Here is a 24,218-nt window from a genome sequence, read left to right as displayed (position 1 = left end):
CAATCACTTTTTTTAGACTTAATTTTTCAGAGTGGTTATAGGTTCAAGGAAAAATTGAGAGAATGGTACAGAGATTTCCCAATAACCCCTTCCTCTAAGCATGTGTGGCTTCCCCATTAGCAACAACCTCCACCAGAATGGTACGTTTGTTACAGTTAATGAGTCCATATTGCCATATCATAATCACCCATAGTTTACTATGAGTTTTCAACTCATTTGGGTAAACACCAAGGAGCACAATTGCTAGACTGTATGGTAAGGGTATGTTGAGTTTTTTAAGCAGCTACCAGCCTGTTTTCCAAAGTGACTGCACTATTTTACATCCCCAGCAGAGTGAGTGAGAGCCTCTGTTCCACATCCTCACCAGCACGTGATGGTGTCAGTGCTCTAGATTTGGGCCATTGTAATAGGGATACAGTGGTAAATCACTGTCATTTTATTTTGCATTTCTCTGATATACATTTTGCCATCTTTATATATTCTTTGTTGATGAGTCTGTTGAGGTCTTTGGTCCACTATTTAATCTTGGCAATTATTTTTAAGCCATTGTAATAGGCTTTCATTTGCTTTTCCCTAAATCATTGCTGAGTATTTTGAAAAATAAATGATGAAAAATCATTCTTAGTTGCCATCGAAATCTTTCTTAGTTTTGATTCTGTTCAGATATTTAGCCCATTTTTAATTGAATAGTTTGTTATTTATTATTGAGCTTTAAGAGTTATTTTACATATTCTGGATGTAAATTCTTTACCAGATATGTGATTTGCAAATATTTTCTGCTAGTCTGCGGATTTTTTTTAATCACTTAGTAGTATCACTAGGTTAATTCATAGGTTAACAGATTACAGCTTTGGTCTTACTGGGGAGAGAGGGGATAAAGGTCCAGGACTAACTAACTTCCTGGTCTTCCTGTTCTGCTATTATTCTCCTCCACTAGGTCTGCATCACAACAGATACTTCCTTAGCGCTCTTATTTATTTGTTCTGTGAACATCTTTATTAGCTGTGGTTTTTTTAAAAGTAATTTTCAAGGTGTATTGTACTTAACTTTTACACTTTTCGAAACAATTTCATTACATTATTTCATTTGATCTTCACAAATTGGCTGTTCAGAAGACACTATTTTTTTCCAATTTGCTGATATATAAATGAGGCTCAGGATGTTTTAGTTTAGTGATGTGTTCAAGTTCACACAGTGATTAATAGACCCTATAATCAGAATGCAAGATGTCTGATACATTCGTGAAGTCATTCAATCACTCTTCTTTACAACAGTTTAAGAAATAAGTATGTGTCAAGTGCTAAGAATTTAAAGAATGGGTTTCTCATTCAAAAGCTTATTTCTAACTCAATTTTGATCCTTCTTTTGTCAAGTAGTCCTAGAAGTCTTTAAAAAAGAGCCTAAATTAAAGTAAAAAAATAGTTGACTACGAATTTTTATTTGTCTTGTCTCCATTTTGAGATCTCACTAAAATCAAACATATTTTTAAAAGGTAGAAGCTAAAAGGTAACTTACCTGATGATGGTAAGCCTATAGAATAATGTTAATTAATGGAATGCAGTAAGATGCAGTCTGTAATACAAGAGGGGTAGAAGAACAGCAATTCTGGTAGGAGTTTCTTGCTAGAATCTTCATATTCAGAGTCAAGATGTCTGACATTGGGCCAAAGTAAGATTTTAGGATCAAAAGTGGAAAGTTAATTAGAAAGTTTATCAACTGGAATGATGACTTTTGTACCCTGCTTCCTCATAATACTGACTGGCTCTAAGACTGGACCCTGATTTAATTTATCAACTGAGCCAATCTGTTCTTTGGCAGAGGAGAAAAATATAAGAAACATACCCCAAAACAGAAGACCCTGGCTCAATTTGCAAAACAGCCTGCATTGAGGGCATGAATAGAACAAAGACTAAAGATTTTTTTAATATACAAAGTGTGATTCTTACTACACAGTAACTCCCACGTCAAAAACCATGGCCCATTAACATCCTAGAATGATGACAATGTGAATAAATTATCTGAAAGAAAGAATGTCAAGTGTGGTATCAGAGATACAATTTTAGCTGAAAGGCCTTCGTATCATGTTGAGTACACAACTACACCTTCTGTCAACATTATTGTTAATTTTGTAATTTTGTAGGGATACAGAAATCATGTTGGCTTTGTTTTAATGTGTTAGACAACTAGATGATGAGAATGATACTGGTATTTATCAAATCTAGACCAAGTTATTTGTGCCAGAATTTCTGCTAAATGCTTTACATAAACTATATCATTTTTAAAATATTGGAATGCTAAGAAATAGATATTTTTATTCAAATTTACGGATGAGTAAACTGAGAAAAGGTAAAGGGAGATAGGCATAGCTCATAATTATTAAAGCCATGAATGTGGATAATGTCATTAACAGTTTATGTGATATTATGTTACGGATTACGGTGAAGATTTTCAGACCTGTAGATGTTTTCACTCACAGTGTGAGGCCTGAAGTTTCACTTGTGGATTACAATACACTTCCACTTAAAACCTGATCATTAGAAAAATGAAAACCTTCCTGAAAGGAATGATGTTTCCTCTCTAAGGTGAATAAACATAAGCATGCTTTGAAAATAAAATAACACAATGGTTCAAGAAATCAAAACTACTTGTGTAGGTGTGGAATAATGAACACAATAAACTTCTAGATTTCATTTTATCTGTGGCCAAAAATAATTGTAGTGTTCTTTTGAACTGTCTTGTACTGCAAAGGATAAAGGTCTGGGATTTGTATTAATTGTTGATGTAGTTTATGTAATTACTGGGTAAACATTAAAATAGGTAAAAAACATAAGTCCATTCTATATGAGGAAGAGCTATAGGGGGAGAAAGGCTTTGGTTCAATGTTCTGCTTCACAATCTTAATTTCTCATCACACTCATTAAAAACAGTAGGAATCTTATCATATAGCTTGGGAAACAAATTTTAATTGTACATGAATTAAGATAGAATGTAAATCCCATGAGGGAAACGATTTTGATTGGTTTGTTCACCTCTATGTCTCCCAGTATTTCCAGTGCTTAGAACAGTGTCAAGTAGATAAAACCATGAGGGGCACAATGTACAAATATAGCCTTAGATATCGTGATTATGCTCCACCTTGCTTCCACTTGCTAGCTATGTGGTCTTTGCTGAGTCTTGTGATAATACCCACCCCCCTAGAATGTGAAAAAGTTTGAAGATGTATATTTATGATTTAGTATCAGATCTGATACCTGATAAACATTTTTTAATTTAATAATTTTTATTTGAAATTTCTATTATTAGTTGCATATATTTTAATCACTAATTCCTTTATTTTTGCTTCAGTTTGTTAAGAAGCATTCTCAATCCTATTGGTCTGCTTTTACATAGATGACTAAATAAATATTTAAGTCTCTATGTGCAAGAAATAATCCTTTGCCAATATGGTCTTGGCAAACTCTTTTCAATCAAAAGCAAGTGTACAAATGCTAAATTAAACTAGGTTAAAAAATTTTAATATGGGGAACTTGAGAACCCTTCCCAGCCCATGATAATTTTATCAATGCTAACCTAATTCACTAAAATCATATGTACAGAAGAGCTTATATAAAATTATGCTATGATATACAATAACATTAAGAACCATTAAGATTACTTTTAATTGGAGCCACACAATCTCAAGAATCAGAGAAAATGAAATAATCCAGTCTAAATTTCAATCGTCACAGATTTCAAAATGTCTGATGCTGTCCTTGAGTTAGGGATTTTCCACATTCCTTGCTGCATTTGATATCATGTAGCCCAAGCCTTTCAGCCTTCTCCTTGTGGTCCTATAAGAAAATAAGGTTTTATACTATGCCCTGGTGAAGTTCCATTTCAAATCTAGTCAGCAGACAGGATAGAGTTGCTACGTGACTCTCTTCTCCTTAAAAACACATTATTCCCTAATGGGTATATCCTCACCTTCCCACCCTTCCCTAGGAGAGAACAGTCCGTGGCATTTTAGAAATATGTGCTGCAAATTGGCAGGCACAAGCACCCTAAAAGACTATAAAATAAACATGAATCCCCTTTGAAAAAAACTTTATATTTTCATCACATCCCCTGTAAGCTAACACACTGCACTGTTTACAGTCTTCCACTACAATATATTTTGAAACGATTACCTTCCTCTGAGTCATTTGTGTCATAATGCTCTCCATAGGTACCCATAAAATGAAAATGTAAGCCGTTTTTATTGGCCACACTACATCTTAATTGAAAATATTAAAGGGGATTGCTCTCCTACTGACTTTTTTTTCTCCATTTAATTGGCTAATCATATGATATTTTTAATGGAATAATCGTGAAAGAAAATATGAATCTAATTTAAATTCAAACTGGATTTGGGATATTTAAGAGATTATCCCAGAGTAGCAGAGGGTGCATGAGGCAATAAACATCTGTTCATTCCTGACCACTAGCTTTGGTGTTTATGAGCTTGGGGGATATTTATTTTCAGGAGACATGATTCTCTACATTTGAGCTTCAGCTGTTTTACTGCTATGTTTTTAGTGAAAATTTTTAAATTTATCAGCAGATTCTTGTCCATTTGTTTTCACCTTTCTGTGTGTACTTTGATCAAAATGCAATTCTGACAAATGAGAAGTTGTCCCAGGGAATTACTATACCCCACTGAGAGGAAGAATCCAGCCATTGATTATTAGCTACAATATTGGGTAAATGGATGAACCAAACCATGTAACAGCAATTGGGCATGTCCTTCTGTAAGACTATCAAAGCCTTAGTAATGGAAAATTAAATATTTCTTTCATGCATTTGTTCAGTGCTTCTGAGTATTTACCATTGTTACAGCACAGTAGAAACTACTCTAAGCTAAATAAAGGAGGGCAAGTCCCAATAACCTTGTAGTCTGGTGAGGGAGATAGAGCCCACCCTTATGAAACCTATATGAACATCTCTGTAGTTTTAGGCATTCAGGACAATATAAGCAACCACAAGAATGAGTCTATAATAATGTTCACTAAATGAACAGTACAGGTGAAAACTGATATGCAAATTCAGATCATAGTGGACTCAGGCAGCCAAGAAATTGTACACTTCAGAATATTAGCTTTGTCAGGTGTGTAAGTCAGTCTTCTGGGATTTTGATAAAAAGAACTCAAACCGATGTTACAGGGTGTATTAATACTTATGGCTGGTGACTGAAGAGTAGGAGAAAAAGTTTACAAGTATATCAGAGAAGTATACAGTGAAGTTTCTCTAGTCTTATCAACCTGTGAATACAAAAAGGTCTCTTGTTAATGGCAATAATGCAAATATGATGAGTTTCTGTCCTCTAATTCAAATTGAAGTTCCTGCAAATTTTTCTAGAGTGCATCTAAGAATCTGTAGGTGGCTTCTCACCTATGTTTATAATCACCACTCTGTCAGATATCACAGAACTCCCCTTGAACAAAGTTGTTGCTTCTCTCTCACCAGGTTGCAGACTCATTTTTGGCTCGCTCACTGCAACATGACTGTAGCCACAGCTCTGCCAGACACACCGTCTCCTGGAATGTTCCCACGTACCCTGCTGGGGAGAACCCAAATCCATGGAAGCCTAAGGCGTCCGACCTTCACCTATATCCATGGTTAAGTGAGGCCCACCTCTCCACTTTGCACTGTACTCATTTAGAGGAATCTCGATAACATAACACAAATCCCTCAGCAGTTTTCAGTGAAACTGTTCTGCATTTCTCATGGCTCCTGCCGTAAAGGTCCTGAGGCTTTAAGTTATTGTATTGTGAGCCATCAGTTACTTTTTTAAGTCAAAGCTTTGTTACTGGGTCAGCTAATCAGATTGGAGTCTTTCCTTCAGATGCGGTCTAACCATATGGATTTTTAATTTTTTACAGACATATGTTTCTGTGGAATCTTCCACTGTGATCACTGATCCACTGTAGTCCAGCCTTAGGCCTTGCAGCAGTGGGTAAACACTTGGGCTCGAGAAAATGTACACAATTTAGCATCTCACAGGGGACACAAGTCATGAACACATACCAGCCATATCATTCTGATGGACTTATATTTTGCCAATTTAAATATTCTCCTAAATTGTCTTTAGTATGTGAATTCAGTTACAACACAAGCAATCCACGTGAGGCCTCTTTGGGCACTCCAAGTTACTTGTGAGATTATAAAACAGTTTCAGAGGCTGGTCTACAGACTAGCTTTTGGTTTGAGAACAGTTCAAAAAAATCCGTGAGATTTTAAATGGCTATAGAAAGATGCAAGGAATAACAGAAATGACAATTTTTGAAATTGTACATTACTCCATAAAGTAACATAAACTCAATCTTTAAGTTAGATCTTTCATGCAAAAAAAAAAATACAGTGGACAGAGACTTAAGCAACTGAAGTGTTTCTGATTGTCAGTGATATAAGTGGTGAACTTTATTCACTGTAGTCCAGAGTAAAATTTCTTCTGAAGGTGAATGCTTCATCAGATAGCCGTTTGTTTTAATTTGGGGGCCAAGATTTCAGTGGTATCCTTGCTCAGAAAACAGAAAGAACCTTTGGAAATAAATAATGTATTGGGTGAAGTTAGGTTAAGTGAATCATGAGGAAGAAATGAGTAAGCAAATGTTGTCTGTGACCTCATAATATTGTCCCTGTTCTTGTATATCTAAGGTCTATAATTTAATGTCCTCTGTATAATCAAGGTCTCAAGAAGGATAAATTGTTTGAACCTCCTAAGATGGGTTGATACATTCATGCATGTGTTTTCCTTTTCTGAGCCTCAGGTTCTTCATGTATAAAATGAAGATTATTGAGCCTGGTGACGTCAGAGATCTTCTAGCATTCCATGGTGCTCTGATTCTCTTTGGGTTTTATCACCACTAACCTCAGATGACAGTTTAAATAACTGGGCTGGAAAATTAGGTGGTGTGAGTTGGTTCCGTGTGTGACTTTAACATTTTATGTTTTTCTAGGCATGTGTTTTCCTTTTCTGAGCCTCAGGTTCTTCATGTATAAAATGAAGATTATTGAGCCTGGTGACCTCAGAGATCTTCTAGCATTCCATGGTGCTCTGATTCTCTTTGTCTATTCCCATGTGTTGGTTAAGAGTCAGTTCTATCTACTAGGGTTGGCTTCTGCCCCATAAAACTGTAAAAGACTGAGCAGGAACTTTCTGGAACAATCAAATATCCTTGATTTTATCCTTCATGTTGCATATCTATATTCTTGTTGACCACAGTAAGTTACTTAAGTATTTGGGTTGATTTTGCATTTGAGCCATCTTTTAAAGTGTCTTCCTAATTTCTTTCAGTTTTACTTTCTAGTTGCTAATGTTACTGTAAAATCAAGGCCCTTTCTGACTTTCAGGTATACATATTGGTCATCCGGATGTTTATATACTCATTCCTGCTATGTAATTCATATCAGCGACTAGATAATTTTTGGCACACAGGTCTCAAGGATGATGCACATTTTTGTGTTTTATAACTGACTTATTAAAAACTGTCTAGATATGAGATCCATATTTTCAAAAACCCATGGCATCAAAATCATAACCACAGTGGAATAGGAATTCAATTTTCTTATTCTTGTGAATTTTAAAATTTTATTTCAGAATATTGGGAAGATAGTAAATGTTATTTATGATACTGCCTGGTGACTCTTAAATCTCTAAACCTTGAGATCCTCAGACCATAATTCTTGTCATCCCATGTAATTAAAGCAATCTACCATTTTCACTATGGTATAAATTTATACATTGGGGAAAATTGGTATGTTTCCTTCTTTGAATTACACTGAACTTGGAAATAGAAGACATACTTAGCCTTCTAGACCACAGACAAGGTAAGAATTCAGAGAAATAATTTCCTATACCCATAAGTATGCATAATCCTAGTGCAGAAACCAAAGGAATACCCTTCCAACTAGCTTCAAGTTCCTCTAACTCATAACTCCACATGTGAGTGGGCATGCTGTAGGACATCATGAAATAATGGAATCATTTTATTTTATTTTTATTTTATTTAAAAAAATATCTGTGCTTACCTTATTAAACACCATTCAGAGGTAGTTTTGCTCAAATCTAGCATACAGCTGCAATGCATTATTATTGTATGCCCTGTGTATTTCAGCAACACATTACACTCTCTGGTTCCCCAATATACTTTTTTGGATCTCTTCTTCTTGTAGATTTTCAAATTGTGTAAATAAATGTGATAGCCCAAAGAAACACTAAGGAAGAGGCAGAGAAGAAGGTCAAGATCATAACCCAAAGGGATGTTAGTATTGAAGGGTTATATTAATGAGGGATCGTCTAAGGATGAGAAGTATGAGGGTTATAGATGGAGGAAAAGAAGGCTTTAATGAGATCACAGACTGGGGAGAAGACAAATTAAAGAAGAAGAAGAGAGAGTCAATAGTGTCAAATGTTACATATGATAAGTAGGATAAAGACAGGAAAAAGACAGTAAACCTAAGAACTTGAGGAAATTGTTTCTGTATAAAACTGTGGGAAGATATGGCATATTCCCTTGACTTATTTCCCCACCACTCCACAAGACCCAGAATGCTATTGAGCACTATCTTGTAAATATCGTGAGTTCATAACCATCTGTTGAAGGGAAAAATTGATATGATATATCAAGTCAACACATTTTTCTCTGTGGGATACTATGGAGACCTGGTATAAATGAATGATAAAATAATTCCTAGAATTTAGTTCTGAGATGCATATCAATAAATATTAAAATTTGGTGTATGAGATATGTCTTCTGAGCCAGTATTTTATATAAACCTCTTTTTAATAGTGGAACTGTCTCTAAGTCTCTCACTTAAACTCTCACATGCAAATGTATCATCTTCTTATGAAGCTCATTACACTATTGAAACTTTATAGGACATGAAGTGACATGGAAAATTTAGAGTCCACCACTGTCATTATGATCACATTAATTAAGCAATAAGACCCAGCAGTGCAGGAACTACATTGTATTAATTCATATCTTGGGATAAATGTACAAAACGGTGCTTGGGAATGAAGCCACAGGACTCCCATTAACGTCATAAGTCTATGTGGATTAATGCTGCATGCCTGCTCCTAAACTTTGCCATTGCTGGTAATTATGAGTCCTGACTTATCTTAATCCTTGTGGAAAGTGAGTGTGCCTCACTTCTCTTCTTAATACCTCTGCTGAAGACCACTTTATTTGCCAATATTTTATCCTTATATTAAAGATGTAATTCAAACTTTTAGGTAAATTCAGATTCATAATTAGAAAGTTGGGGATGTTTGGGAGGGCATCCTGCCAATGTCATTTAAAGACAACTTAATAATGTCGTGATAACATGTGGACATAAACAAAATAGTGCTGGAGTAGAAGTCCAACTAAAGGTGTACTTGGAAGACACTATATTTTCAAACAAAGATCTAGACCACTAAGACTGGGAGATGTAGCAGGTGTTCTAGATATGGACAGACAAAATTCAATTCTGAGAATTCATGAATCCATTAGAATTTCAAACTTCTTAAATTCCATGAAAGGAATCTCTTCTAAAGTAGTTTGATCTTTTTTTTTTCTGCAGTGTTTTCTACTCCATATTTAATGTTGGTGACTTTGAATTAATTCTTATGAGTGATACTTAGGAAAAGTCTGATTCTCATTCAGGGGTCCTCAAATTGTGATCTCTGCCCAACATCAGTATTATCTTGAAATTTGTTAGAGATACACATTACCAAACCTCACCACAAATATAAAAAACGGAATCAGAAACTCTGGAGTTGGGGCCCCTAAATTTGTGCTTTAACAGGCTCTCTAGGTGATATTGAGAAATATCAAAATGTGAAAAACAAAGTTATAATTGGAGCGGTAACAGAAATGTTGCAATTATTTCTGTATAGTCTCTGTCTTTTCCTGTCTATCAGAGGTAGAATCTTGGTTATGAGTTTGCTAGAAAACTCTTTTAGGCATTTACACTGAATTTTAATATTGTTTAAATTTCAATTGAATTCAGTACATCATTTTGGCTATCTCTATTAAATGTGCTGGTCACGATTTGCCTAGTTCTTTTCTCTCAAAAGTCTACAGTTATGTAGACATAAATAAAAAGCTTCAGTTCCACCAAAAGCTTGGGTTGAAGATGCAATTACTTCAGTTGGCTCAGCATCATGCCAATAGTGGTTCTAGTTTGTCTGTGGCTTTGTGTCTTGTTTTAGAAAGTATACAAGATGCCCATCTTTATCCTAAGACTCAATTGGCAAGTTCCTTCTTTTTTATGGTTACTGGATCCCTGCCTGATATTCTCAACTGCTGTCCTTGTTCTGATACATAGTTCCTCTAGGACCAGAATGTACCTTTTTTCTAATAAGTTCCTCTGAAAGACTGATCAGTCATAGAACTGAACTTCAAATATTACCTTATTGGATTTCTGCATATGGCTCTACTCTTGTAACATGTTCATATTCCATCTACCTGTCAAGATGTTCCCCTTTCTCCTTTTTAGATCTTCCTCATAGTAACTGCTTGGCTTGACACATTCCCTTTGGTCTTCTTTATGGACTTAGTGTCCAGTCTTCCTTCATGCCTATCTCCTACAGTAAAGCCTCTCTCTCTATCCCTAGACCTTCCCAATGGTTATGCCTAGATCTACACTTTCCCAGGTAACAGTGGTCTATTTTGGTTAACTTTTGTTACTAAACAACCAGTATGAAAACGCTATATCAACTTCCATACAAGACTCTTACTATTGTGTAGTTAAGATGAACATGTTTATTACTGCAGAAATAGTAAAATGCATCTCCATTGCCAAAGGCTAAATTCAGGTTAGGAGCACTACATTCATAATAAAGAGGTTAAGAGATGAGTTCTGGAATCAGTCTTGTTTCAAAAGTTAGCTCAAGCTTGTGGCAGCTATGTGATTTCAGCAAGTTGTTGAATCCTCCTAAACCTCAATATTTTTTAATTTGCTTTACAAACTAAGAAAACTACGACTACTTTTGACATTGGATTTTTGAGAAGAGTGGAAGAGCCAAAGAGAGGGCCCCTGATATGTGGTAGTCCTCAGTGAATGTGCTTTATTATTGTTACCCTATTCATTTCCTAAGGATACCCAGGTGAATTTCATTGTGGTTCCTGTTCTAAAGAAGCTGATAATGAAGCAGAAGAAATTAAATATGTGTTTACAGGGTGATAAATATTAACAAAGATGTACAAATATAATTATGCACTAGATTTAGGCAGCAGTACTTTTGACTAGGGGAATGTCTTGCCTGAGGGTTTCAGCCCTGGGCAAGTTCACTCTGGATTCGGTGAAACTGAAAAATGACAATGAAACATTCTTGGCATAAAAGGGTTTACACCCAGCTTTATTTTCGTGGTGGCAGTTTAGGTACTAGAATCCTGTCCGCAGGCCTCTTCACCACCTGGCATCCACACAGCCCTTGCCTCTGCTTCCAGATCTCCCTTGCTCTCTTCTCCAGATTTGGCCCTGCTCCAGGCTCTGCCTTCGCCTCCAGCTTCTGCTCTGCCTCAAGCACTGGGCGTAGCTCTTCATATAGCAACCCAGACAATGTTGGCTTATTGCCAACAGGTGTGTAAGCAGTAGCCTAATTACATTATCAAGTAGATTAGGGTCAGGTGAGGATTCTGGCCCTGTGCCCTTCCCTTTTTCCTACAGAGAATCAGGAAAAGAATCTTGGAGATGTAAGCATTTAACCATTTCTTGGCATTTGGGAGGTATTATCTTTTCAGCAAAGCTAATAGCAATGGGTAACATGAGGGGTGGAGATTACATGGATTCCAGATGCTGAACTAAGCATTGTTAAAATATTACATAGTTTAACACTCACAAAAGAAAGAGATATGTTTTATTAACTCCACATTAAAGATGAGGAAACTGAAAATTTGAAAAATACAGATGTCTTGCCAATGGGTTTCAGTCCCAGGCAAGTTCACTACAAGTTCAGTGATACTGAAAAATGGCAGTGGAACATTCCTGGGGTGAAAGACTTTCTATCCAACTTTATTCCCACAGTGGCAGGACAAGCACAAGAATTCCATCTACCTCAGAGCAAGTCTGCATGCAGCAAGCCGGTCTCTGCCCCTACACGTCTCCATCCCTCTCCATCCTCACAGCCATCTCAATCTCTGTCCTCAGCACTACCACCACTCCGGCCTCTGCTCTCCCATCAGTAATAACTTATTGCCCACATGTGTGTAGTGAGAAAGCTGACCAGGGTCAGGTAAGAATCCTAACTTCCATTTTCTCCACAACAGGGAAAGTTAGAAATTGACTAGAACCGATTGCAATAGAAATAGAGTTGGTGTAGTTAGTATATACTATATAAAATTGTGAATATTGCTAGGTTTAAGTTTTACATTACTTTAACTTGGGGTAGTTAAAAATCCCCCTTGTAACTTGCCGGCAGCTGAAACCCTCATCCAATTCAATGAGAATGGAGACAGTAGTGTGACTGGGAACAGAAGTCTTGGAGTCCAGATTCTGGTCTAAAGCACAATTTCCCTTCATCAGCCTGGAAGGAACAAACAGGTCACCTCCTCTCTCTTTGGATGTCTTTATTAACAGGACACTTATGAGATAATGGGGACTATCACTGGAGAGCTCAGGTTTTTAAAAATATTATTTTCAGAAATAATGTATCTCTAACTAGTTTCTTTCTCTGATCTCTTCAATATTGTGTTAGGCAAAATCTTGGCAGTTCAGGGTGAATCTTTGTGACTGGACTGATAAAAACCATCGCATGACTCATGTGAAGCAGGACATTTTGATGTTTTTTAAAGTGAAATAGACTGATTTGATAATATAGAGAGCATCTGTTTTTGAGCAAACACAGATGCTGGGTGTAGTATTATAAGATGGAATAAATGCAGCCAATATAGTTATTTTCAAAGAAAATCACATAACACAACCCATATGAAGTAAATGAGAATAAAGTAGAATGCTAACTTTTGGATTTATATGAAGAAATATGATTAGGCACTTTTTAGAATCAGATGAATGTACATGTTAAGAAAGGGGTCCAGATCAAGGGATAAAATAGCTAGCATGTGGTTAGATTGTATTTTAATCCAAGATATAAATTGTTTCAGACAGAATTTAAAAATAGTTTTAATATACACTATGCTCACTTTCATCATCCAGTTTAAAAATATGCATTTTATCCATGCATTGATGTTTTTCTGCCTTCTTCCCTCTTTAAGGTATCCCTCAAAATTCATATCATGTCCCAGTCTCTCCTTTGTTAAATATTCTGGACTCTTATCTGACTCTGCTCTTTACGACACTTACCGTCTCTCCCATGAAATATAGTAGTGGATTAAATAAGATCTAATTTTTTCCACACTATTCATGTGTTTGATTTTCTTCCCTAGATGATTATAAAGTAGTCTCAAGCAAAAGTTATGTCTTATGCTTTTTCACTGTGTTTCAGTAAATATTTGATTAAATGATAGAACTGATGGAATGAAATTGTGTGTGTGTGTGTATTTAACTTCTCAGTACATAAAGTAAAAAATACAGGGAAAGTTAGAAATTCACTAGAACCTATTGCAATAGAGATAGAGTTGGTGTAGTTAGGATATAATGTGAATGTGAATATTGATAAGTTTTAATTTTTACATAATTTTAACTTGGGGTAGTTAAAAATGCCCCTTGTAATGTTGTTTGCTAACTTAAAAAAATTTTTTTTCTTTTATGAATTACATTAGCATTTATTTCAGGCAGTGTACAAATGAAAATAATCTTAGAATTATGGTAGTCTTTTATGGCTGTAATTGAGTCTGAGTTTAGTTACCATCTGGAGAGGTGGTAGGAGTGTGTGATTCCAGCTCTGTAGTAATGTCATGTTCCTTCATGCAGAGGAATTCTGTGTGATGGCTAATTTTATGTGTCAACTTGACAAGGCCATGGGTATCCCTAAAGGACGGTGATGAAGAAAAATCTTCTAGAGAGAAGATCTCTGGGTAGTACACCTGGTTGTTTACTTGAAAGGAGAAATGACCCCACATGATTGTAAACTGACTCATGGGTTTTGACCAATGGTTTGGCTGGATGGTTAGGAACTTGGAATAAATGTGATTAGAAAATTGGTGAAGAAATTGTGGAGGAGAGGTATATGGACAGACATCTCTGAATGGGAAAGAAAAGAAAATAAAGACATTTGTGTCCTATGTGAATACTCTTCAGAGGGTGACCTCGGCAGATTTTAATCAAGTAGATCAGATGCCCCATTCTGTGGATAGCAGTCAACATCTTTCCCAGCTACACCCTCACTGCCCAATGGGCTAATGAACAAAGTGCACATTGTGACAGGAATGGAGATTATGCACAGACTCAGCAACATGGACTCCCACTCACCAAGGCCAACCTGGCTTCCACCACTTCTGAGTGCCCAGTTTGCCAGCAGCAAAAACCGACAGTGGGTCCCCAGTGTGGCATTGTTGCCACAGAGGAGGTTTCTGGATGAAATTAACATTTGAATCAGTAGACTTAATATAACAGATTTCCCTCTGCAATGTGGGTGAGCCTCTTTCAATGTTAAAGATCTGAATAGAATAAAAGGCTGTGTAAGGAAGAATTCTGCATGTGTGTACATGTGTGTGCATGTGTGTGGGTATGTGTGTGACTGACTTCTAGTTGAGATAGTCTGTTCCTGTCTTTGGATTTGGACTAGAACTATACTATTAGCACTCCTAGGTCTGCACCTTGCTAACTGCAGATCTTGGAACTTCTCAACCTCCATAACTGTGTGCTAACTCCTTATAATAAAACATCTCATAGAAACATAGATAGATAGATAGGCAGATAATAGGTATCAGACACAGATCTATTTATTTATATATTTTCTTTGGGTTTTGTTTCTGGGAGAATCCAGACTAATATCTAATACATACTGATCCCTGCTAAATATGAATAACTCCAACCTAACTTCCCTGGAGGCAGAGGCTAATTGCCCCATGGACTGGTACATACCAGCAAGTGTGTGGAATCGAGAGGATGCCTCAACAAGCTCTTCTGCCTCTTTAGTGTATTTTTATATACAGAATCCTAAGTAAATTTCCTTTGTCCCCTTCTTTGTGTCTTAACTCTTCACTGGTGTTTAATTTCCATTGTTTCCCTAGTTGATGTGATATTTTTTTTCTCAATAAAATGTATTATATTACATTTTAAAATTAGATCAGTCTTACATCAAGTAGTCTGTATATACAGAAAGTCTGCATGTGAGAGTGTGTGTGTGTGTGTGTGTGTGTGTGTGTGTGTGTGTGTGTGTGTTAGACCTCATACATGGAAGCTGGTCCAATTGATGACCAGGCATCCAAAAACACACATGCATTAACATACAAGTGCATATTTACACACACTTAGATTAAAAACATTGTTGAATTTTACTTTATATTTTAAAAAACAATGTTTCATATTTTAGAATTTAGTTTTAAAGGAAGTGTTATAAATGTTTTTAAATATACCACTTCATTTATATATTACATTAGACAAACCCAGAAAAATGATTGTATTTTCCAACATTGCATTGTTAGATCTGGTATGAACTAAGTCTTTTTGAACTATAATCCATTACCTTTCTTAAATGTTGTATTGTCTCAAGCAAGAATAACTGAACATATAATATGTATTAGATGTTATTCTATGCAAAGAGAAAACTGTGACTATTGATCTTTAAGGGTCTTACAATCTAGCTGAGTAGATAATAACTGATATTTTCTCATCCTTATTACATTCCCACTGATACATATACATTTTGTAGTTTAGTTGCTCAATTAACCTACAACATAGATACAATATACATGTGAAGGCATTGAAGCCCTGTCAAAAAACCATGGATTCAAGGCAAAAGATGTCAGGTTGAGCTCAAATCCTTTTCCTCTCACTACATCAATGTCTCCTAACTCTGACCAAGAGTCAGCTCAAAATGAGGGAGCTATCTTCAGTTTTTAAGGAAAATGGTCTCTGAATTTTTGTTCTTGAGCTGGACTTTTTGAAATCATCAGTGAAGAAAGAACAAATGTAAAGATTTCGGCATACTAAGGAAGTTGCCCTCTTGTCACTGTCTATCCAAGTCAAAGCCACACCAATTCTCAGAGCTAGAATATGCCCCAAGCACCATGTAAGCAAGATGCTACTCTTGAACATCATGTACTACCCCAAGGCTGAGTAACTCTCACGTGTAACTTGTAGACCCTTGATAGAGTCTGAACCCTTAGCTGCTGATCGGGGACAAACATCATTTCAGCGCTGAGCAATACCGACTGACTTATTACAAAGTTGAAGTACTTGACTGAAAATACACTAGTTCCCATATATAAACACATACAATACTTTTCATGTAGGCAAATGTAATGAAACCAAACCTGCCAGGGATTTTCTCAAGCCAAAAATTGTCTTGGGGTTGGAGAGAATCAATTTATAATTTGAAGAGCAATTATTTGGGCCTCTAGACTTCCAAAAGAATGATGTGGAACAAACATTCACGGCAAGAAAAATCAAGCATTTCACCTCACCTCACATCTAAGCTTGAACCTTACCTCTGGGGTATAACTCAAGATTTGATATTAAAGTGTTTCATTTGCAGCCAATTAGGCCTAGGATTAGATTTTGCAGCCTTCTTGCATATGAGGACAATAGTGCATTTTCCAGCAACCTTATTTCCACTCCCTCACCCCCTCACATATCCCTTCAGAACCATCACCGCCTTCATCAAAACAATTTCATTTGTACTTATGAAAGCGTTACAGCCGGTAAGCGGAAGGTATGGAACAAGCTTAACCACTGCAGCTTTTTCCCATCTGAATATCACGAATCTTGTATCTCACCATGGCGTAAGGTCTCTGATTACATCAACCTCTCCAAATTATGCTGAAATGAAGGCCATTCAATTTGCTACAATCAGTAACTTTTGAAAGAACCCACATAATTGATTTCACAGTCATACAGGCATAGGTGACTGAGAGCCTCAGCTTCATTTAGACAATGTTTTCTTTCATTCCAAAGTGCAGTATTCAATAGAAATCAAATTTTTTTTCCCAACAGTTGGCAGCTAAGCTTTGGCACATATGAAGTTTTTTTCACCTTTTTTTTTTTTTTATGGTACAGAAACATGAAAATTGAAATTAATGCCCAGGGTGATCTAATAGAAGTCGACAGGCGCTAGGTGAAATAACTTCTTTTTGGAGCTTGCCCTGATGGGGATTTCAGCCAGCAGACAAGGAGCCATTCTGAATGCCGTTCAGGCCTCCAACGACAATTTGTTCCTGAGGTGGTGTCTTAGCACCCAGCTGATGGAGAGCTGAGATGTGAATGTGGTTATTATTTCATTGCTCTCCATTGTTTGCCTGTTTATAGTGTGATCTGGTTTTCACTCTATTTTTTACCTATAACTGCTGGTGATCTCTACTATCTCTAGATACACATGCGACTTAGAATGAGCCGAGAGCTTCCCCTCCTGACCCTCAGATGGATAACAGTGCATATTGAACACTTACTTTTACTTCCCTAATCAAGAAATACCTTAAAGTTATAGAAGAAGAAGCAGGTTCTAATCTAAAGAAGTACATAGTCATATACTCCCTATTTTTCATTTAGGAGTTAGGCAGATAATGAACTGTTAAGTTCATGACTTTATTAGGCAGTCATTTGGTTGGGGGCAGGGAGACAACATGCCTTACCTGGAGAAACTGGGAGCCTTGGATTCAATTCTCAGCTGTAACTTTAGTACTACATGGACTAACCAAAAGTTATTTATCTTCTCTGAACCCTGTTTATTCATTAATATGGTACTCAGATTTTAAAATTATTGTGAAATTATATCCTCAATGGTGGATCTTCATTATGACTATAAAGTACATACTGGGAACTACCTGGATAATTTACATAATCCTCTGAACCTCAGTTTCCTCAACTAAATGTAATAATAATTTGATTCCTTATGGTTCTGAAAATGATCAAATTTGTAATGTCTAGTGTTTACCACAGTATCTGGCATTAATCATGAAAGATTTCATTATTATTATAAAGCTGTATTGTATTGCTCCAAATCTCTGGCCTGATGTCTCTCAGAGAATATGAGTAAGCACCCACTGAAGTTCTATGCTGAAATTCTACAGTTACAAATCATATCATGCACCACATTTTTCATGGAAACAGGACAGAAAAGAAAGCATGTTCATTAACTTACTACAAAGTATATAGGTATAATCTTCAAAGGTTATTTCAATTGGAAAGTGAAATATCAAATGAATAGTTATTGATACTTTGGGAATTTCCAGAAGTCATGGTTGATCTGATGATCTGATCCATAGGTGCTGGGAGGCTGATAGTACCAGAGTGAGTAAGATGGTAAAACAACATCAAGATCTAGAGGACAAGTGGTGGTGTGACCTAAATGTGGTGTCTTCATTGGGAGAAGGACATATGTGACAGCACTTTGTCATGCCATGTCTTTCCATTACTGGCTTGACCTTGTTTTGTCTGTGTATCCTCAGACTTTACCACACAAGCTACCTTACCTAAAAGTAAATAATGGTTTCTCATTTTATTCATTCTTTCTTTAACTCTAGTTCCTTTCCTCTGGTGGCCTTTAATATCTACATTGAGAAGACATTAGTTTCCATAAGTGATAAGGACAATTTTCATTATTAAGAATTTTCATGTGGTTATGTGGTATCAATAAAATCAGAGCCATATATTAAAATAGATTTATAGAATATATTAGATAAGTAGTCTATGAAACAAATTGCAGAGGAAGTCATTTTTAAAAGAACAAAATTTAATATGACCTATTACAAAACAAACAAACAAAAACACAGCAGTCTCTTGTTATTATATATTTAATATTGGTATGTTAGTCTGAAAAAGAAAGAAATACCCAGAGCATCAATTTTCTCCACAGTAAATCACCATGGCACATGTATTTAATGAATTATTTACAAACAATAACATAGTGATTCTAAACAAAAATCAGCCATACAACTTCATTAGAAAATGTCTTTTTTTTTTTACTGAATAGCCTTAATGTAAAACTTAGTATGAGCCTTAAAGTGCATTATTTGAGGGAAAAACAAGACTGATCTTGGATGTTGAAAGTAGAAATTACCATGGTGAGGAAAGCAAGATTCTGAAGCAAAACCCTATCAAGGATATCACCAATGATAGGAAGAATTTTCCTAAGGAATTCCCCCATTGAATCTCTCACCCATACATTCATATATAAAATTGTTGAAATGTCTTATTAAGTGATATGATTCAGGTCTCAAAAATTGGTTAAAATATATTTGACAAAACTGAATGATTGATATGATTTAAAAATGCCTTTAACTTCAAAGTAAAATCACAGAGACAGTCCATAGTAAAGATTCACAGCAGATTTTAAACACCATAATCATTTAATTTAATGTCAAAATATGTAATTTTCTAGATTAAAAGTTTGCTAATCTTTCAAAAGTTTGTCTCCTGTTCTTTGTTATTCACTCATTTGTATTAGCTATGTCTTGTTTCTGCAAATCTACTCCTCACCTCTTGCCATCATGTTTTGTGCCCCAAGACACAGATCTTCATGACTAAAGAGCAACTGCTCCTGGCTTCCCACTGGTCTTGACCAAAAAAAGGTACCTACAGAAGACTAAAGGACAGGAGTGTTGAACCGAGGTATTCATTCTTCTCACTCCTGTACAGTCAGGTGGCCACAGGTTGGCTATGTCCCTTTGCCAAAGACCACAACCCCTACTTGGTATTCCCCCACTATAGCTTCTTTCCCTAAGTTCTGGTAACCACTTACTCCCCTTGCCCCTTTACAGGTGGTGATGGCTTCTCACTGTCACTAGTCCTGGAATACTGCATCAGTCCTGGAAACCTAGTGGTTTCTCTTAATGCTACCAATATTTTTCTAAATAGTCCCCTTATTAAATCTTTCCTCAATTACTCCATTTGAGTAGAGCAACATCTGCTTCCTGATGGGACCCTGAAGTGGGAGAACTTGGTTCTTCCCTGAGGTAGAGCCTCCCTGCCAATTGTCCTATTGACTGGCCTAAATTAAAATTCTCAGATGTAAAGTGAGTAGAAGGTACTCCAGTAGCAAAGGGAATTAATCTGGGCTCTAGGAAGTCCGAGGATAGGAAGGAAGGCCAGGAGGAAGAAAAGTAACAGATGGTCATTCCATATGCATATACCAGGCATCAGCAGAATAACAGTTATATAACTTGCTTTTTCACTTAACATGGGATTTCATCATTTTGTCATATTCTCAAGACTTCACTGTAGACATCATTTGGCTACATCTCATTCCAAATGAAAGGCTAGGTTTCTAGGACTCATAAATTCTGGAAGTACAGGAAACACCTTTCAATTTTATTTATGGGTCTCCCTTTCCCATTCCTTGCATTCAGTGTGCAATTGTACATGTTTTAGGTTCCCCCCCAAAGAGCTCAAGTGCTGACTGAATGCATACATTAAGGTTTTCTCCAAAACACTTGTATTCACCTTAGGCCCTCTTACCTAGAACGCAAGTAAATATTCTCTTTGCTTGATTTCATACAATGCAGCCAATAGCTTCCTGAGAAAGCCAATCTCCTAGTTAAGTCAAACATTTTAAAGGAGGCTCCTACACTGACAGAAGTGAGCAGTGTAAAGAGTTCCAAACATAACTGCAGGCAGAAGTGATTAGATATTTTGGAAGCTTTCACAGCATTTTGAAAGGTAGTTAGATCCTATGAAAAGTTATTTCTAGGTAAAAATTGACTGACTTCACTAAAGCTGTGCCTAGCATGTAATAGAACTCTAGTCTATTTCATCAGAGTCTGGCCAGAGAGAGGAAACACAGATAATACAACTTTTACATTTAATTGTGGAGAAAAATAAGAGCAATAAAGAGAGTAAGAATGTCTAGAGGATAATTAAGCTTTTGGTTAGCAGATCTAGAACTCTCCTACTCCTTCAAAATATTTTTTAAAGGATGTAAAGAAAAGAAAACAGTTCTCCACAATTTTGTAAGGGATTGAAATTGCCTATGAATATCTGTAATGGTTCACACAGAATTGGGCACAAAGTGTGGCTCCTCCCTTCCTAGTCCTGGGCTAGGCATCCACTGGCTTGAAATGCTGGTGACCATTGGTTTTTGGGTCCCTGGGTCAGACATGCAGAGACTTCAGCATGTTGCCATTCTGACCCAGTACCACTCCCCACATGGGAAATCTTCTGGGTTTACAAAGCTAGTTGCATTAGGAATATTAGGTAAAAAGACAAGACATGAGCAGCCAGAAAAGGGGAAGATAAGGCTCAAAGAAAAAGCTGCCTAAACTCTAACCAGGTAATGCAACTCTGACCATATGAAGACAACAAAAGCTTTGCAGGACAATATCTTCCTCCTCAACCAGATCCCAGTGGAGGGGACTAAGAACTGCTCAAATCACACCTTGGCGTGGGTAAAGAACATGCTCATTGAGAGGGACGACTCTGTAGAAAGACCTGTAAATCAGATAAGCCCCACTTTGTCAGTCAAAGAGGTGCCTTCTAACCATAATGCAATACATAAGCCTCCCATCCAACAGACTGCAGCCTTCCCCTGCCTGGGCTCTGGCTCTCTCCCCCACTTGGAATGAACTCAAATACAACTTTCTCTCGCAGTTGTGTCTCTGCCTTTCAGTTCTTTATTGTGGCCAAGACAAGTAGAGAGGAAAACAAACTCAACCCTAACAGTCAAATGAACCTTTTCTTATGTGAGCCCCACTTTTAGATACATCTGAGAGTTGTTTAAATAAACAGGTCACCCTACATTCTGAGGTTCTGACTTTAATACCACCAATAAGAAAAATATTCTTCTATGGAAATTGTTTTCACATCTCACTTGGGTGCAGAAAACCTGGCCTCTTCTGTGCATTAGTCTATGAAACAAAACAAAACAAAACATTTAAGGGTTGTTTGCTGGTGTGTGTGTGTGTGTTTGAGTGGAGTGTTCAATTTTAAACTGGCCAGGAGACATATTTCTACATAGCAAATCTGAGCAGCATCTAGGTTTATAGTGCTTGAACCACTTTGGATTGTGGGATATTCAGATCTCTGAATTTTATGATAATGTCAAGAGAGCTTCTGGTGAGTCCCATTAATTTTTTTGGTATTGTTTAATTTTACATGAGTAAATATAATTACTCCTTTTGTCATGAAGAGCAAGTTCTAATATCAATTTATAATTCATGGAGCTAATTATGTTAACGAGGAGGCAATCTTTCCTCAGCTATCTCCCCTGTAATTTTAAAGGATTTTGATTTCTTCCCCTTTCCTCTACAATTTCTCTTCCAGCTATGAAAAGGAAGTGTACACAATTCATCTGTGATATAATTATTTACCATGGCAACAGTTTATGAATGGGTTTGGGAAGTTGCACAGAAGGAGAAAGCAGCTTAAGGGAAACAGCCGAAAAAAATCCTTTCAAGACAAGTGAAGAAGCCTTTCAGGTGGGGATGGTTTTTGTTTTCCTGACATTTGAAGGAGGGGCTCAGGTTTGCCTAACATTGTAAAAACTGTTGTTGATCCCAAAATAAAATAGTCTATTTTCTACAGTTGCATTTCAGAAAATCACTTTGATTAAGAGAGTGGCACAAAAGGCAAACCCACAGTTGGCCTCCGCATTTGAATGAGCAGCCTGCGCATTTGAAAGACAGAGGGAAAGCGCGTGCTGCTAAATTATCAAGACAGCATTACCAGGGGATGCTAGGAGAAGAAGAGACTCCTGTTCCTTGCATTCCTAAAATGAGTAATAAGCTCCAACCCAGGTCAGCAATAAAAATCTTCCTTCTTGGGTGACATACAGATTCTGAGGAAAATAAAGAAAATCTGTCCAAATGCAGTGTTTCAATATTTGGGCTTCACCTGAGGCTGCCACAAATTCTCTCCCTATCTCCCCTTTTCAATGGGATATTGATGATTTTATCCCCAATTGTGCAATGCTGATGAATGCAATCAATATTCTTCAAAAAGAACACTAGCATGCATGTTGGAATAATAATAATATCAAAATGCAAGCCACCCTCTCCTCTGTGTTTGCAAGCTTATGTTCTTTTCACCTGTGAGCAGTGTTACTTCTTATATTTTTCCTTTCTTTCAGTGTTCAGCAATAACTAACATCTAACATTAGCTGAAGTATTCTTGATTGCATGATAAAATTACCTCTCTTCAATATTCCAGGATGCTAATTGCATCAAGAGCTGTGGGAAAAGCTCACAACTGGGAGCTGTATGAGTAGAAGGCTCCAGACAGCTTGATCTCAGACATATACATTCAAGATGAGGCTGGAAAGAGTCTGGCTTTACATTTTAGAATGAAAATGTTTAAAAAAAAATACAATTTGATTCTACAAAACCCCAAGTTCCTGTGTTCTAGTTCCAGAACCAGCAGAGCCACTCCATGAGGTGACTGCACTGGCTGGAGCTCTTTCTGGTGTCACTGTATTTGGAGGACTGACCTTGGACATGCCTATCATGTCCCTGGAGTCTAGTACTGAGCATTGCTCTGACGGTGTTCTGTTCAAATTGGATTCCACACAGGGTTGTGAAAATTTAACAAAGAAAAACTAGATTTCCCTTCAAGAAGAACAACAAGGGAAGCACAGTATAGTTTCATACAATATCAGAACTGGAAGTGAGCTTAGAGGTCCATATTCACATTTCCTCATCTAAAGAGATAAAAAAATTGAGTTTCCAGGAGGTTAACAGATTAACATTAGGTCTCAGAAACTTCTTTCTTCCAGGCTATAGTTGCTCACTCAAGCAAGATACATAAATAAGAAATATGGAAATGACTTTACAATTAAACACAGGTGATACATTTATACAGGGTTAAATTCCACAGAAATTCCCAGAAGATCAGATCAACTCTGCTGGTTAGTCAGAGGAGACTTCATGGAAGAGGGTGCCTTGAAATGAACCTTACATGATACATGAGATCTCATTTGGGGGGGAGAAAGGAGGCGGTCCTCTCCCAGCCATAGGACCGTGAGCACTGCCTTTCAGTTTGCCAAGAGCAATACTATTGGTAAAATCTTGTCTTAGTTGCAGCTTTTCCTTTTTGTTTTGTGCCCTACACAATGAATAATTAGTTACACTGCCCCAAGTAAAGTAATTGATACCAATTGGAAGAGAAACTACCCTTAATCCAGTCTCTACAATTAGGAACAGTTGAAGTGTGATACAACTAAAATG

This window comes from Manis pentadactyla, chromosome 6 (assembly GCF_030020395.1).
Source record: "Manis pentadactyla isolate mManPen7 chromosome 6, mManPen7.hap1, whole genome shotgun sequence".
Classification (NCBI taxonomy): domain Eukaryota; kingdom Metazoa; phylum Chordata; class Mammalia; order Pholidota; family Manidae; genus Manis; species Manis pentadactyla.
The sequence above is the reverse complement of the archived record's forward strand: the minus strand, read 5'-3'. Positions refer to the sequence as shown.